Here is an 18230-nt window from a genome sequence, read left to right as displayed (position 1 = left end):
CATGAGAATGTTTTGCTGCCTTGTCAAATCTCTGACTTAAATGTTACTTTTGTCACAAATTTTGTACAATCAGAATATTCTTTATATGTCATAGAATAGGTAACTATTGGAAAGCACTTTTTGTATATTCTGCCCATCAATATGGTAGCAGTAAATTTTCTAACTTTATTCATTTAAAAAATTAAACAGAATATTAATTCCTTTCAGTAAGACTAAAATTATTTTTAAGATATGACATTTTTGAGATTATTTTAGGATTGATATTCAATACCCTGTTTCTTTTATCTACATAGTTAGAGACTTAATTTTAAGTCTACAAATATATAAATATCTCTAAAAATAACTAAGGGAAATTAATAAGTGATATGAATAATTAGTTTCCAGAATAAGAAATATAAATTGACAGTAAACACATTATGTTGCTCGATCTTCTTTAATATTAAAAAATGTAAATTGAAAGGAGGCACCATTTTTTTCTATATCAGATTAGTAAATGTCAGAAAAAAATTACTAAGCATAAGAATATTGAGAAATAGAAGTGTCCAGGTAATTTTAATGGGATTATAAATTAATACTATGATTTTGGAATTACAGCTATCTTAAAATTTTAGTTTTTGTTATAAATGAGGTTGAATATTCCCAAAAGGTTTTCTTTATTTATAGAGATGATCATATGATTTTTATCCTTCACTTTGTTAATGTGGTGTATAACTTTAATTGATGTTTACATGTTAAACCATCCTTGCATGCTGGGATAAATTCTTCTTAATTATGGGATACAATCCTTTTAATGTATTGTTGGATTAGGTGTGCTAACATTTTGTTGAGGACTTTCACATTATTATTTATTTGGGATATTGGCCTGTAATTGTCTTTTTTTCCTGGTATTCTTTCTGATTTTTGTATCAGATTAATGCTGTCCTTGTAGAATGAGTTTGGAAGCATTCTCTCCTCTTAAAGTTTTTGGAAGAATTTAAGAAGGATAGGTATTAAATGTGTTTTGAATGGTAGAATTCACCAGTGAAGCATTTTATTTTATTTTATTATTAGTTTCAAGTATATAATACATTGGTTAGACAGTTATATAGTTTATGAAATAATCCCACTGATTACTCTGTCTCTTCTCTGGCTCTACACATAGTCACTACATTACTGCTGACTATATTCCCTATGTCGTGCTTCTCGTTCCCATGACCATCTATCAAATACTAATCTGTACTTCTTTAACCCTTCACTGCTTTCTCCCAATCCCTCCTCTCTGGCCATCACCAGATTGTCCTCTATATTTGTGAGTCTGTTTTAAATTAGTTTGTCCTTTTTATTCCTTAGATTCCAAATATAAGTGAAATCATATGGTATTTATCTTTCTCTGACTTATTTCACTCGGCATAATAACTTCTAGGTTCATCCAAATCATCGCAATTGGTAGGATTTCATTTCTTTTATGGCTGAGTAATATTCCATTATCTATGTGAACCATAACTTTATCCAGTCTTCTGTTGGTGGGCATTTAGGTTGTTTCCATATCTTGACTATTATAAATAGTGCTGCCATGAACATTGGGATGCATAGATCTTTACAAATTATTGTTTTTGTTTTCTTTGGATAAATACCCAGAAGTACAATTACAGGGTCAAAGGCAGATAGATCCATTTTTAATTTTTTGAGGACCCTCCAGGCTGTCTTCCATAGTGGCTGTACTAATTTGCAATCCCACCATCAAATCCCCCTGGATTTCTTTGTTGACACATTGTTTAGTAGCATGTTGTTTAATCTCAACACATTTCTGATTTTTCCAGTTCTTTCTGTGATGGATATTCAGTTTCATATCATTGTAGTCTAAAAAATGCTTGATATGATTTTAATCTTCTTAAATATTAAGAATTGCTTTGTGACCCAACATATGATCTATCCAGGAGACTGTTCAATATGTACTTGAGAAGAATGTGTATTCTGCTATTTTTCAATAGAATGTTTTATCTATCTATATCTATCTATCTATCTATCTATCTATCTATCTATCTATCTATCTGTCTGTCTGTCTGTCTATCTAATGTATCATTTAAGGCTTGTATTTCTTTATTCATTTTCTGTCTGCATGATCTACCCATTGGTGTTAGTGGGGAATTAAAGTCCCCTACTATAATTGCATTGCTGTCAATTTCTCCCTTTAAATCTATACATTTTTTTTTAATAAATTAAGAATGCCCACACTCGCTACTTTAATTCAACATAGCAATGGAAGTCCTAGCTACAGCAATTAGGCAAGTAAAAGAAATAAAAGGAATTCAAATTGGAAAGGAAGAAGTAAAACTATTACTATTTTCAGATAACATGATACTATGTATATAGAAAATCTTGAAGACTTCACCAAAAAAATTGTTAGAACTAATAAATGAATTTAATAAAGTCGCAGGATACAAAATCAATATATAGAAATCCATAGCATTTCTACACATTAATAATGAATGAACAATTAGAAAAAAAATAAGAAAACAGTACCATTTACAAATGTACCAAAAGAATAAAATACCTAGGAATAAATTTAACACCAAGAGGTTGAAAGACCTGTACACAGAAAACTATAAGTTCATGAAAGAAATTGAAGAAGACTCAAATAGATGGAAAGATAATCCATGCTCATGGATTAGAAGAATTAATATTGTTGAAATGTTCATACAACCCAAAGCAATCTACAGATTTGATGCAATTCCTATCAAATTTCCAATGACATTTTTCACAGAATTAGGACAAATAATTTAAAATTTTGTATAGAACCACAAAGATTCCAGATAGCAATTTTGAGAAAGAAGTACAAAGGTGGAGGTATCAGGCTCCCTTATTTCAAATTATACTACAAAGCTATAGTAATCAAAACAGCATGGTATTGGCATAAAAACAGACACATAAATAAATAGAACAGAATAGAGAGCCCAGACATAAACTCACATACATATGGTTAATTAATTTATTACAAAGAAGACAAGAATATACAACAGAGAAAGGATAGTCTCTTCAATAAGTAATGTTGGGAATATTGGACAGCCACATGCAAAAGATTGAAACCAGGCCACTATCTTGCACCATACACAAAATTTAACTCAAAATAATTAAAGACTTGAATGTAAGAACAGAAATCATAAAATTCCTAGAAGAAAACGTCTTAAGCGTAAAATTCAATTTTTTAGTTAAAAACCTTTTCTTCTTTTTATTGAGGTAAAATTGTTATAAGAACCATTTTTAATTTTTTGAGGAACCTCCAGGCATCACAGAAAGAACTGGAAACATCAGAAATGTGTTGAGATTAAACAACATGCTACTAAACAATGTGTCAACATTGTTTATAAGAACCGAAATCATAAAATTCCTAGAAGAAAACGTCTTGGAGGTTCCTCGAAACGTCTTAAGAAAATGTGATAAGCGTCTTGACATTGGTCTTAGCAATGTTTTGTTTGTTCGTTTGTTTTTAGATCTGACTTCAAAAGGCAAGGAAAAAAAGCAAAAATTAAACAAATGGGACTACATCAAACTGAAAAGTTTCTGCACAGAAAAGGAAATCATCAACAAAATGAAAACACAACCTACTGAATAGAACATATTTGAAATCAGATACCTAATAAGAAGTTAATATATGAAATACATAAAAGACTCATACAACTCAAAACAACAACAAAACACAATTAAAATATGAGCAGGGGATCTAAAAAGACATTATCAAAAGAAGATATGCAGATGACCAACAAGCAAATGAAAAGATGTTCAACATTTTTAATTATCAGGGAAATGCGATTCAAAACCACACACTTATTAGAATGGCTATGATCAAAAAGATAAGAAATAAGTGATGGAGAGGATGTGGAAAAAGAGAACACTTACATACTGTTGGTGAGAATGTAAATATGTGCAACCACTATGGAAAACATGGAGATTTCTCAAAAAATTAAGAATAGAAGTACTGTATAATCCAGCCATTCCACTTCTGGGTATGTAGCTGAAGAATACAAAAACACAATTTGAATTGATATGTGCACCCCTATGTTTATTGCAGCATTATTTATAATAGCCAAGATATAGAAACAATCTAAATGTTTATTGATAAATGAATGGTTAAAGAAGATGTGACATATATATATATAGTGTGTGTGTGTGTGTGTGTGTGTGTGTATGTGTGTGTGTGTATGGAATATATACACACAATGGAATATATACAATGGACATAGAAATGTATGAAATCTTACTATTTGTATTTGCATCATGGATAGAACCTGAGGGTATTACACTAAGTGGAATAAGTCAGATGGAGAAAGATAAATGCCATATTATTTCATTTATATGTGGAATCTAAAAAATAGAAAATGAACAAAATAGAAAATGAACAAACAAAACCAAAACAAACTCAGATACAGAGAGCAGATTAGTGGTTACCAGAAGAAAAGGGGATTGGGGGGGCAGGCAAAATGGGTAAAGGGAGTCAATAGTATGGCAATGGATGATAACTAGACTGATGGTGATGATCAATATGTAGTATATACAAATATCGAATTGTAATGTTGTACACTGGAAAATTAGGTAATGTTATATACCAATTTTACCTCAATAAAAAGAAGAAAAGGTTTTTAACTAAAAAATTGTAATTATTACTAAAAGATTCTTACTTTCTCACAGAGTTTTTCTCTGAACCCCTAGAAATATTATATTTACTTGTGGAGTTAAAAATCAGGACTCATAAAATTAAATTTAATAGAGAAGATAACAATAGTAAAATTAAAATAATTTACAGGAATGAAAATCACAGAAGTGAGGTAGAAATGTCACTGCCCAAAGTTTAAATATTTGCTGAATTCTGACACTAAACAAAATATAATAAAACTTCAACACCTTTTTAATCTACTTACTGATACTATCTCATCACCGGATACCACATTCGAATAGTAGACATAATGAAATATATTGAGAAAGAACAAAGGGGTCATTAAAATATATGTAAAAGTAGACCTAGTCCACAAAAAATTATTTAAATATCTATGTTCATAAGTGTGGGTTGCTTTTATGTAGTTCTTTTGTTTATGTTGCTGTTTTTATCTGACAAACTTTTTCAAGTAATAAATGTTTATCTTAACCATAGTGCTACAAGTTTAAAATACTTTTAAAAAGTGGGCAAAGGACCTAGATAGACATTTTTTTCAAAGAAGAAATATAGATGGCTGACACATACGTGAAAAAGTATTTCACATCTTTAATTATCAAGGAAATGCAAATCGAAATCACAATGAGATATAACCTCATACCTTTTAGGATGGCTACTATCTAAAAGACAGGAGATAACAAATGTTGACATAATTTTGGAGGAAAGAGAACCCCTGTGCACTGTTGATAGAAATGTAAATTTGTACAATCATTATGGAAAACAGTATGGAAGTTTCAACAATTTCAATTCTGGGTTTATATCCACAGGAAATGAAATCAATATCTCAAAGAGATATCTGCACTTCTGTATTCATTGCAGCATTATTCACAGTAACTATGATATGGGGACAATCTTAAGTGTCTATTAATGAATAAATGGTTATAAAAATGTGGTATGTATATACATATAATGCAATATAATTCAGTCTTTAAAAGAAGGAAATCCCGCTATTTGTGAGAATGTGAGTGAACCTTGAGGACACCATGCTAAGTGAAATACTGTATGATTTTATTGTGTGAAATACTGTATGATTTTACTTATACATGGAATCTAAAAAAAAAAAAACAAACTCATAAAACTAGACAGTTAATGATGGTTGCAAGGGAATGGAGGGTGACAGGCATAGGAAGATGTTGGTCAAATTGTACAAACTTTCAGTCATGAGATCCATAAGTTCTCATAAGGGATCTAATTTATAAATAGTGACATTACTGATGATACTATATTATATACTTGAAATTGCTAAGAGAGTAGATCTTAAGTGTTCTTTTTAAAAAGTAAAGTATGTGAGGTGATGGATGTGTTTTTTGACTTGATTGTGGTAATCATAATATATACACACATCGAATCATCACATCGTCCACATTAAATATGCATAATTTTATTTGTTAATTATACTTTAATAAAGCTGGAATATAAAAGTTTTTTCTGATTTTTATTCACATAAATAATCCAAAATTATGTGCATAAGGTTATTAAGCACAGTAATAGAAGCCAATAGAAGCCATCTGAGCTTCTAACAATGGAGAAACAGCTAAGATATTATCTATTAGAGAGCTATGCAACTGTGCAGAGAACAGCTGTTTGAAGGCATTGTGAAGATTTTTATATGGTCACAGGGACAGTTGCCCACTTTTAAAGATTAAAAAATGCAAATTCTTAGAAATTACATATTTTGTGTAAGTGTATGATAAATGTTCCTAAAATTTTCCAATTACTTTTTTAATATTTCCCAGACTTCATGTGATGCTGTTATTCTTCTCAGACCAGAAGGACATTTACTTTTCATTTGATAACTTTCTGTTACTTTTGAATTTGTTTCATAAGTAAAAAGTACAAAAGGTATAGACTAGAATATTTTAAGCATTTTATTTTTACGCTAATGACAATTCAGTATATCGTGTCTTTTGAACACCAGCATAAAGATATCATGTGCACGGTTGAGAATAATGAGTGAGGTCTCGCTAAGAAAATAAGTTTTAGAATCATTAGCAGTGGATCTGGATGAAGCCATCTAGGTAAATCTGTATACTGAGTAGAGCAAATAGATGGAGAACTTTAACATTTAAGGAGTAGATACAGGAAAGGGAACTTGATCTTTAGTAGTATTCAAAAGAATTTAAGTAAATGAATGAAGTTGAAAGTTTTCACAGAAAACCAGAAAAGAGAGTTTTATCTGATATCAAGAAAAAAGAAATTTTTAAAGAGAAACTGTCAATTGCTTTAAGGGTTGGAGAGAGATCAATTAAGATAAATAAATGTGTATTTTCTGTGTGTTTGTGTGTGTACGCACGCGCGTGTGCGTGCACGTGCACGTGTGTGTGCAAATGTGTTTATATTATATATACATATATATATATTGGTTTTGGCAATATGGAAGTCATTGGTGTTCTTAGCAAAGTTATTTTATTAGAATGGTGGAGGTAGAAACCAGTTAGTACTAGATTGAGGAAGAATTGAAAAATGAAAAATTGAGGATTATAAGTTGGATATCTTTTTTAATAAATTGGCTCCAAAGGGGAAAATAGGATAAAGTAATACCTATAAAAAGCTTTGGGCATGAGTATGCTTTCTTTATGATCCACATGGTTAGAACTGAGTCAGTTTAGCAAGAATGTGTTTTGTGAAAACATCTGAAAAAGAAACAAAACCTGATAATGACTTAAAACTTATCACTCTAAGACCAAAAGAGAAAAAAGATGGAAAAGACCAGTATTCTTAATATTTAAATATTAACGAGAGACCATCCAAATAATAAGATGGTATTTTTTCCCCTTAAAATTTTTCTACATACATGTCATCTTCATGCGTAAAGTTGATAATGCTACTCATGCTTAAATAATTCATGAAAAATAAAAAAATTTAAGGAATGGAAAATTCGTGATCGTATGTCCAAGAAGATTCATACTTTGTTCAGGAAATATTGTCAAAATGTCATAGTGTAATCTTCAGAAATATATCTAAATTTCAAGGGAAAGTTTTGTGAGTTTATAACTTTCTTAAAAGTTTAAAAGGCAAACCAAATTCATTAGACAACAAATCCTTGCTCCATGAAGCTTTCACAAAAAGGAGAGGATAACCTTTGCATTTTCTTATTCCACATAAACTATACATGCCTGAACTTCAAAGAAAACACATTATTGTTTTATATTTCTTGCCCTATACTTGAAGCAGTGGACTTGGAATGGGCCTATTAACAGAAGTGTGTCCTGGAGGCATACGGTCTTTTTTATTTTATGGCAGCAGGTCTATTTTTATGGGTAGTGATTCTGTGTTAAAAAAATGGAATTGATTGAGATCAATTTTACTGCATAGAAGGCTAAAGGTGCACAGCGTACTAAGAACATATTTTACAAATGCTCTCTTTCACCAAAGCTCATGCAAAGAGGGGGAAAGATAATGAACTCTTAGCTGAACTCATCTTTTCCTCACTATTTGTAAGAGAGAAAATTTTTTAAAATGCAAATGAGAACAATATTTCTGCTGATAACAGCATGAGGTCATGTTGGGTCAGATTATTTATGGAATTGTTAGTAACCCTGCATGATTAAGACAGGCTCTACCTTTTTTTTTTTTTTTTTTTTTTTTTGCCTTTTTATGCTGTGCTTTCTCTATTGTTTTCTTTTAAAAGACTCCACACATGAAAAGCATACTGACGTACCTGGCACCAGGAAATTAGAGAACTTATATCAATAAAAAATGAAATCTCTATCTTTTTAATTAATGTGATATATTAGAGTTGAAGCTAGATAAACAACTCCTGCTGGAGTTTCCATGTAGCTCTCTCAATGATGTTTTAATTTATTAAATACCTCTGGACTGCCTAGTTAATTTTGATACACTATCCAGCAACAAAACCCTCTTGTTACTGTTGTTGTCTGTAAGAGCTTTTGCAAGATCCAGCTGCTTTATGTCCCATGTAAAGATAAGGTCAGATAGAGAATGTCACATTGTAAAATGGTTACATTAAGCAATCAAAATTGTTATAAACCACAAATAAAATGGTAGAAAAGGCTAGGAAGAAGAATATTGCTAGGAATTTTACTTTTTATCGACAAGGAAAACATTTCTTTTGAAATAACTTTAACAGTTCCAAGTTTCACTGTGTGGATAGTGGTATTACTCTTAACCCTGCTCTTAAAAATTTATCTGTTTCCAAAATGACAGCGACAAAATTAAATTCGTATCTTAATTTTACTTCTGGCCTAGTTCTAGTATTTCATTGAATATCTTCATATAGTGAGATCTATTATTTACAGTTATATAGTATGCCGTTGTGCCCATTTGACTCTGTTTTGAAAGATACTATTAGATAACATTTATGCATATGTTGTCCAGATCAGCATTTGATAAATTTTACCCACTCTTCAAGTCAAGCTTAAGGTCAACTATTTCAGCTTATATTGATTTTCCTACTTCTTGTGCCAAACCTTTTATTAGCTCTATCACAAATTTGACACTCAATTATATGCCAGGGTTTATTTTTCATTGATTGAAAATATGGCCAACTAGGAATTAAACTCTTTAGTATAGTAATCATATAGTACTTTTTTTTTTATTCTAACAATTACTGACACAATCTGGAAACTCTGCAGAGATTCAACAAATGCTTCATTTAACAACTGAAGATATTAGGGCAGCTCCTCTATAATAGATATCAAAAAGAAGATTGTTTTATAGTTAAGCTTTAATACTAGACTTTCCATCACCTTTAAAAACCTTTCTTCTAATTTCTATGGAAACAAAGACATTCCAGTGTTGGAAATGACTTATGAGGTTATATAGTCTGATTCCTCTAATTTACAACATAGTTAAGAAGTGATTGGCCAATCTCTGGTAAGATAGAATTTAGCACTTCTTGGAGCAGATATAGCTATTTAGAAAACTCTGACAGAACATTTCATATTAAGCTGAAATTTTTCTCCTTGTGACTGCAATAGACAACAATATCATCCACTACGGCCACCTTCTTGAAACAGCTTTGGTGTTTGCATTTGTCTTCTCTTGTTGTTGTTGTTGTTGTTGTTGTTGTTGTTTTAATAATTCCTCATATCACTTCATATACTGGTTAGTATACTTTCAGCTACAAGAAATAAGAAATTCTGATGCAAATAAGCTTAAACAATAGGGAAAAATATATCTCACCTAACAGTAAAAGGTAGGATAAGACCCGAGTGTTGGCTAATTTAGCTATTCAAGGATGGTACCAAAGATCCACATTTTCTTTTTTTCCTCTCTTCCATCATCCTTGGTGGTACCTTCACTATTCAGGTGGTAAGAAGATGGCTTCTTTTAACATATCAGATCAGAAAAGAAAGAGAAGTGAGCTTTTCTTATACATCTCTCTTAAGAATAAGACATTTTTTTCCAGACCCCTCAGAAGGTTTCATGTCTTATTAGCAAGAGTTGGGCAATATACCCATTCCTGAAGCAATTTCGGGCACAGGTGATGAGGTTACCATAATTGTCTTAGAAAAATTATCTGCTATAAAGTAGAGTAAGCAACATATTTGCTATACAAGGTTTTCATATGCTTTTTTGTTTTATTCTTTCCCTCTCAGCTTTATTGAAGTGTGATTGACATGTAACATTGTATAAGTTTAAAGTGTACGTGTTGATCTGATACATTTATATATTACAAATGATTACTGCCATTGTGCTAGCTAACAGTTCCATCAGCTCACATAATTACCTTTTTCGTGGTAAGAACATTTAAGATCTAGTCTATTTGTTCTTCTTTATCCAGATAATTAAAAACTACTGTATTTTAACCCCTCTATGTTGAAGGTCATTAATGAGTCACTATAGTTACTATCAAGCTGTATCTAATAGAAAAGTCTTCTGATAGCATTTTGACAAAAATCCAATAAATAAATGAAAATTTCACTTTTTTAATTAAGTGAAAAAGTAGTTTAGTTAAAAGGGGGATGGGAGTTCCTTGTGAAAAGAAAAATGTTTGTTTGTATATAATCTATACTTATCCTTAGAGTATATCTTTGTTTTTTATCCTTGGTGAATATTATTTTAGATTTACATTCAGTTTAGTATGTGAAAACTCCCACATGCTCAGAAACAGCCATTTCATGTGTTCAAATATGTCATAAGCTTATCTAAAAATACAGGTGGTTGTTTTCAGACAAAAATGGTATCTTTGGTGACAAATTCCTGTTCTTTTCAAGGTAAGAAATGCTGAGGATTTTTAAAAATTTTTTCTTTCTTTTCTACCATGCTCATTTGTGGAGTAATTTAATGTATAATTGGTAAAGTAAATGGCAGTTATTCTACTTTTATGCACACAATGATTGTAATAAATTTATACAATTGTCAAGATAAAAGAATAAAATCAAACAGAAACAAAGTAAGCCATAAGATCTTTAACTTCTTTCCTAAGACAGAGTTGCATGCTGAGAGAAATCGTTGCAATAAGATATACTAACTGCAGCTTCACAATAATTGAAAAATTTCTGATAATACCAGGAGCTCATTAAACATACACACTCATTCACTTGCAATCATAAAACCTAAGTAAGAAAAATTATTGAGGTTTTCTTTCATTGCTAAGATAATTACTTAGCTGTCACATAAATATTTGGTAGAGTATATTATTTCAATAGTATACAATATATAATACAGAAAGCATGCTTTTTAAAAAAATTAAGTGTTCAAAGAAATTTTTTGTTTCATTTATTATTTAATTCATTTACAATATAGCCTCAAACAAAGCACTTTACCTGGTACCATGGGGGCAGAATAAGAACTAGTTCCTGGTCTTTTGATTAAATTATTTATAAAGCTAATTTTTTTCTCTTCTGCATCTTTCAATATGCAGTAAATGGATAATAAATGTGTACAGTCCCATTAAGACAAAGAAAACAAAAAGATGAATGATAACTGCCTTAGTTTTTTGTTATTCTGCTCTGGTAAGGATCAGTAGAAGGGAAAAAAACAATGGAAAACAACATGCAGAACTTTGAAAAGAAATGGATAGGTCCTTCGGACCACTATGTAGACATGTGAAGCATATTAGTTGAAAGTGTTGTGACAGTTGTTAAAATGGGATTCATTTTCTGCTAAGGTCTCAACAGATGGAGAAAAATCATAAGGTGGAAAGAATTCTTGCATTTCAAAAGATAAAGCAAACGATGGCAATGATGACAACAACAAAGTTTTAGCAAAACACCTATCTAATAGATAAAAAAGTATTAGGCATGAAGAGACCAGGATACGGCTTTTTTTATTATTATTTTTAAGAATTATAGGAGCTTTGGAGAGAGTGCCATGAAATTTTTCTTCTCTACCCTAGCCCTCCATGGGGCTGAATTTGAGTTGAGACCTGGAATTTGTCCCCAGGGTACATGTGCACTAGAGTTGAGTTCAATGTGAAGAAATCTAAAACTTGCTGCAGTGAGAGTAATGGTGGAGAGGCGTTTCTTTCCTGTGGTCCAGTGGCCCTCCTGGGCGAGTAGGATCCAGCCTGATCATTTACAGGAAACCTCAGTCAAGATTGCTTTTTGACGTTCAACCTCAGCACAAAGAGATTGGACCTTTACCCACAGATGCAGAAGCTGAAGATTTTGTGTGCCTTTATCATCTTCCATTTGTTTAGGTTCTTAAATGTCTAGCCAGAGAACAGGCACTGCCTACTTGTAGCAGCTGCAGTTGGATAGTTCCACTGGAAGACTTCACAAAAGCTAATCTCAAGAGGGATGGAGTCAAAGGTAAGCAATCCCCAAACCCAAAGAACATGAAAGCCCGATAGTGATCGTACCTGTTGTTAAATAAGAACTTTTTTTCCCCTCCTCATTTTTTTCTCCTATTGTCCCCAACTCTGGAGGAATAAAAAATGAGGGACAGGCAGCTGTTGAGAGCAGGGAGCAGAAGGAGATGTGCAAGCCTGGGAAATAAAGAAAGTAAGTAGATCCTTCTTTCCCCGGGGTCATTGGAATCTGCTATCAAAGGAGCACAGAACTGAGGAAAGGAATGATAAACTTTAAAGTCAGACAAAAATCATTGACTATTAAACTTAATGAACATTTTATTACTGAATTAAGACGGTTCTTGGGTCTAGAAGTGACTAAATTATATTCCTTCCCATTGTGAAATATCCTACATATCCAGAGGAGTGTCTAAACCCTATATGGCACATCTTCAAAGTTAAATAATAATCATAAAGCAAATGCTATGTAACCACTTACTTCCGTAAGGAAATAAAACTTTTCCGACCTTAGAAACCATCCTCTTATGTGTGTCATTTCTATCATCTCTCCTTTCTAAACCAATCCCTTGACATTTGTGGCAATAATTTTTCTATTTTTCTCTTTAGTTTTATCATATTTATACATCCATTTTACTATTGATGGTTGTTTTCCTGTTGCTTTTCAGTGTCCTCTCTCTCTCTCTCTCTTTTCTTTTTATGATTTGTGTTGTTCTGAACATACTTGTGTGCATCTCTTAGAGGATGTGCATTAGTTTCTCTAGGGATAAATTCAGAGTCATAGAAAATGAATTTTTTAAAGTAGTTTAACAGTTTAGACCTCCTCCCCACAATGGATGATATTTCTCGCTATTCTATGTGCTCGCCAACACTGATTATTATCTGCTTTTTCAAGTTTTGCCAATCTAGTGGGTATAAAATGGTATTATGTTGTAGTTTTTAAAAGCATTTCTTTAATCATCAATGCTATTGATTATCTTTTCTTATGTTTATTAACCTTTTGGATTTCTTCTTTTCTGGTATGCCTGTTCAAATATTTTGCCCATTTCTACTTTAGGTTGTTCTTTCTTACCAATTTAGCAGAGTTCAAAATATATTTTGAATATTGGTCTTTTGTACATTGTATGATATGCAAAAATCTCCAACCTGGTATCTTGTCTTTACTCTCCTTGACTTTTGATGAATAGAAATTCTTCCATTGAATGTACGTCAAGTATACATACAATTCAATTATACATACAACTAAATTTATACCCTTCGATTTATAGTCTTTTACTTTTTAATAAGTGCTTTCTGTGTTTTAAGAAATCTCTTTACCAAGATGATAAAGATATATTCTTATTTTATCTTATACACTTTTTATAAATTTCCTTTTTACATTTAAATCTTAATCCCATTGTATTTTTGTATATTTTGTGAGATAGAATCCATTTTCTTTCTGATTTTTTTCCCCCCTGATGGCAACTCAGTTGTCCTGGCACCACTTAATGGAAAGCTCTTCTTTTCTCTGTTGATATGCACAGTCACTTCCGTTTTATAATAAACATCTGTATTGCTGGATACATTTCTGGGCTATATATTCAGTTCCATTGGTTTATTTGGCTATCCCTCTATAATATCATCCTGCTCTATTAATATAGCTTTGCGTGTGCTTGAAATCTGAAGAAAAAAGAACCATTTTGTTATTCTATTCTTCATCAGTATTGTCAAGGATATTTTTGGCCTTTTCTGTTTTCATATAAGTGATAGAATTATGTAAATATATAAGAAATATAATTCTATATGGCATAGAATTATAGAATCAGTTTATCAAGTTCATGTTGAAGTGGATTTGGATTGCAAGTGATTAATTTGGAGAGAATTTACATTTTTTTGAGTGTTCCAATAGGGTATTTATCTCATTTTTATGTATATTTCTTTCAATACTTGCTATGTAATGAATTGTGTCTCTCCAAGTATCATATGTTGAAACTTTAACTCTCAATGTGACTGTATTTAGAGAAAGGGTCTTTTGGAGGTAATGAAGGTCGAGTGAGGTCATATCAGTGGGGCCCTGACCCGATAGCATTAAGGGCCTTGTGTAAAGTGGAAAATCTCTCTCTCAGCACAAAAAGAAGAGGTCATGTGAGCACACAGCAAGAAAATGGCCAACATGTCAACATAATAGTGAACTCATTTCGTGAAACTTCAGAATAAAATCTGCTTTGCTGGCACCTTGATCTTGGATCTCTTAGCCTCCAAAATTGTGAAAAATAAATTTCTATTGTTTAAGGCATCAATCTGTGGTGTTTGGTTATGGCAGCAGGAGCAGACTAATACAGTAGTACTCAGTGTTTTCTACAGAGAGAAAGGAGATTCCTGGGCATTTTGTAAGTTTGATATGAATGTATATGACATCTACTTAAAAATTTAATTTTCTGTTTGTTACAGAGAAATAAAATAGATCTCTGTATTTGATCTTATGTCAATAAACCTTCTAATCTTTCTTGTTAGATGTCAACTATTAATCTAAAAATCTATTTAGAATATCCTAAAGTGACAATAATATTTATGAATAATGAAAGCTATGTTTTTTTTTTCTCTCAGTCTTGATATTCTTCTTGGGCTTACTGTGCCAATAAGGGTCTAATTCATAAAGTCTGAGGTGGGATCTGAGAATCTTCATTTCTGACTAGTATCCTGGGATGATTCTTAAAGCTTAGGAAACTCCAGCTTGTAGTACTTGTATTTCTTCGTAATAGTAATTTATGAGAGTTAAATTTATCTCTAGCTCAACAAAATGCAATTGGAGGTATCTGGGTCTGAGGAGGTGCCTTCCTTCACTAGAGGAAAGACTGAGGAATACAGAAGGACCAAGAAATAGGGAGACAGGTGACACATAAATGGAGGGATTTAACAAACTGTATATCAGAGTTTACTGCGCACTCCAAGCTCACAAGGAGCTCTTCTGAACATCTCCTTTGTCTTCCAGGTCAAATAGGAACTTCACCTAATCTGTTTAAGCTCTCCTTTCTCCACAAATAACTACTAACTCTGCCTCTTAAAAAGAAAAGTTCACTCTCAACATGCTTACTCATCCATGTGGCAATATAGACTACATTTACTAAAAATGGTTCAAAAAAGAAACACATTCCTTTTGCAAAAATAAAATATTTGAGATATAAAATATACTGAATAAATAATACTTAAAGGCAGAGGTAATTTTAGGAGAATAATAAAAATGAAATCATCAAAGAGATAGCAACTGAACTGAATTTTAAAAGAGGTAAGAATTCAAAATATAGGCATGGAAAGGCACAAAGTATCTCATTAGCTAAAAGGAGAGGACATGTCCAGATAGCCATGGATGACAAAGTTTGGGAATTAGCTTAACAGTAGATTTTAGAGTCTTGACGTCAAGCAAAGATGTGAGTATGTGTGCTAGAGAAAGGTACAGTCTGCTAAGATTTTTAGATGGTCAAGTGTCATATACAAAATTAAATTGGGGTGTGTCATGCAGAAGAAAGAAAGAATTAGAGTCAAACAAAGCATTTAGCCATCTATAACTTAGTTTGCTAAAGACAAAGATCCAAAGTAAAATAGCAATAAAATTAGAAGAGAATTCGTTTAAAGAAAGCCCTAAAAATTCACCAACATGAGTCACTCCTAGAGAGAAAAGTGCCTTCAGATCATACTTAAAACACCTATTTCGAGGGAGGCTCAGGCACTAAAATGTTCTATAGAATCAGGTTACTAATCAAGAAAGCATCCTTTAGAAAGATTAAAAGAGAAACAGATTTCTGAGATATAGTGTCCTTTGTGGAAAATGTCATACCCTTGTTTGTATTCAAGAGCAGTAATTTCAACAGATTTCTCTGATGCAGTCTTCTAAAATTTTGTCAGGGTGACAATACCTTGTTTATCCCCTGATTAATGTACTGCTTTTAAAGAACGGCTGAGGAGATCTGATGTGTCAGTTCATTTAAATGCTGCCATTTTGCTTTTGTTGGAAGAGCACGGCAATCACCCTCATACCACAATAAATAAAGTTCGGGCAGTAGCTGCTGTAAATGTCTGACCCATCTTCATGTCTTATGCAAAGGGGTAGAGAGGGAAAAGGAAGAGAAGGTGCTTCTTTGTATTCATATTTCCCCAAATTCCACTGACAGTCTGTAAAATTTCTGATTTATGTTGTGTGGAAAGTGAGCTAGAGAATGGCCGACTTCATTTGTAGCTTAACTTCTTTGAAAACAAAAAAATACAGAAGCTTGAGCTGTCAGCAAATCATGCATATGGTCCTAACTTTTATGTGGAATATCAATTATCTAAGTGCAAAGCAAAAGAAATTGTAGAATTTTTTATTTGGCATTAGTTTACTTTAAACATGTGGTTTGATTTAGCCTATGGTACCCTGGCCTTGAGGAATTTATTTTTCTTACAGAGTCTCCTACCTTGGTCACTGTCACCATCACCTATTTGTTCCAGTTTATGTTAATGAACATGGAGTCCCTCTTGACTCTCTCTGCTATTCAAAATATCTACACTGTATGTCCCAAGTTTTCCCTGAATCCTTGCTTTCCTGTTCATTTCCATGTCTCTGCTCTAGTTGGCTTTTATCAGCTTTAGTCTGAATAAATTTATTAATCTTTTAACATGTGTTCTTCACTCCAGTTTCCCTTCCAAAACGAATTCTTCACACTGCTGCAGAGGTTAACATGTCCAAAGATAAACTCCTTTATTTCATTTGCTGCTTTGTTTGACATTTTCCAATCTCCACCCTCACCTTCAGAATTCCTTGTAGGGACAAGTACAAATACCACACATGCAAGGTCCTTCAAAATACGGCTTCAGGCTATTTTTCTGACCTCATGATTCTCACAGCCACCCGCATAAGCTGCTCACCTTTTCTAAACCTAGAAAACACATTGGCTGAGAATGAACATAAATGATCCCTCCTCCATCAGACTTTCCCATCTACCCTACATTTAGGCATGGTGAACACTCTCACTCCCTGTTTCCATAGCATTTTTACATATTTCTATTAAAGATTTTTATTTCTTTGTAGTTATTTCACGATGTGGCATCTTGTCTGTGTATAAGGCAGATTGTGTTTTATTCCAACTTTTCATAGCTATTTACTACTAATCACTCCTAGAAATCTGGTATATCGAAATGAAAATAACAAAAACTGCTTAATTTTTTTTTATCCCAGAAAGGACATAGATAATCTTCTGGGCCTTCTGTGAATCTTTCAGTGATTTTTATAGACCCTCTTCCCTTGAGGAGTATCACTGATTGAAAACTACTGAAAGATCCTTATTTATAACCCGAGTCCTTAGCCCAGTTCTCAGTAAAGAAAAGGCGCTCAAGAGGCTCGTTAAATGGCCGACTCAGAGTGTACTTTTTAATTTAGTTGTTTCTTAGAGGTCTGGCTTATCATTATCATAGCTCCTCAATGCCACTTTTTAAGCATGTTCTTTTAAACACTCGTAGAAATCCCTGATCATTTGAGAATTTGGTAATCCAGAAACACCACTTTCTGTTCCTCTTAATCACAGTTATCTCCTGATATACTGACACCCATTAAGCAAAATTTTAGCACCAGACATCTTTTCCTTTAACTCAAGTCTTATCTAGAGCCTATATTAATTCAGTAGTTATGTAGTTAACCTCCTGCTGGGCCCTGGAATTTCTACCTTTCTCATTTCTTGAATTACTTACATATTAGCTCCTTATCATTAATCTCTTCATACAATTTTTCTTCAGAATATAAAAATATTCTGTGACCTCACATCTTCAAAAATACTCTTATGTCCACAGCCTGCACTAGCAATAAACCTCTTTCTCTTT

At 32.3% G+C, this 18230-nt stretch overlaps 1 long non-coding RNA gene across 1 annotated transcript in view; it reads left to right on the top strand.

Moving 5' to 3' along the window:
• Window positions 1–12050: 12050 nt before the first annotated feature.
• Window positions 12051–18230, top strand: part of LOC107520990 — a 34977-nt gene continuing 28797 nt past the window's right edge. Inside the window, exon 1 of the long non-coding RNA XR_001599477.2 lies at window positions 12051–12597. This is a non-coding gene — a long non-coding RNA (uncharacterized LOC107520990). The remainder of the gene's footprint in view (window positions 12598–18230) is intronic.

The sequence above is a fragment of the Rousettus aegyptiacus genome, unplaced genomic scaffold (assembly GCF_014176215.1).
Source record: "Rousettus aegyptiacus isolate mRouAeg1 unplaced genomic scaffold, mRouAeg1.p scaffold_m13_p_2, whole genome shotgun sequence".
In the NCBI taxonomy this organism is placed as follows: domain Eukaryota; kingdom Metazoa; phylum Chordata; class Mammalia; order Chiroptera; family Pteropodidae; genus Rousettus; species Rousettus aegyptiacus.
Note: the sequence above shows the minus strand (reverse complement) of the source record. Positions and strands in the feature narration are given on the sequence as shown.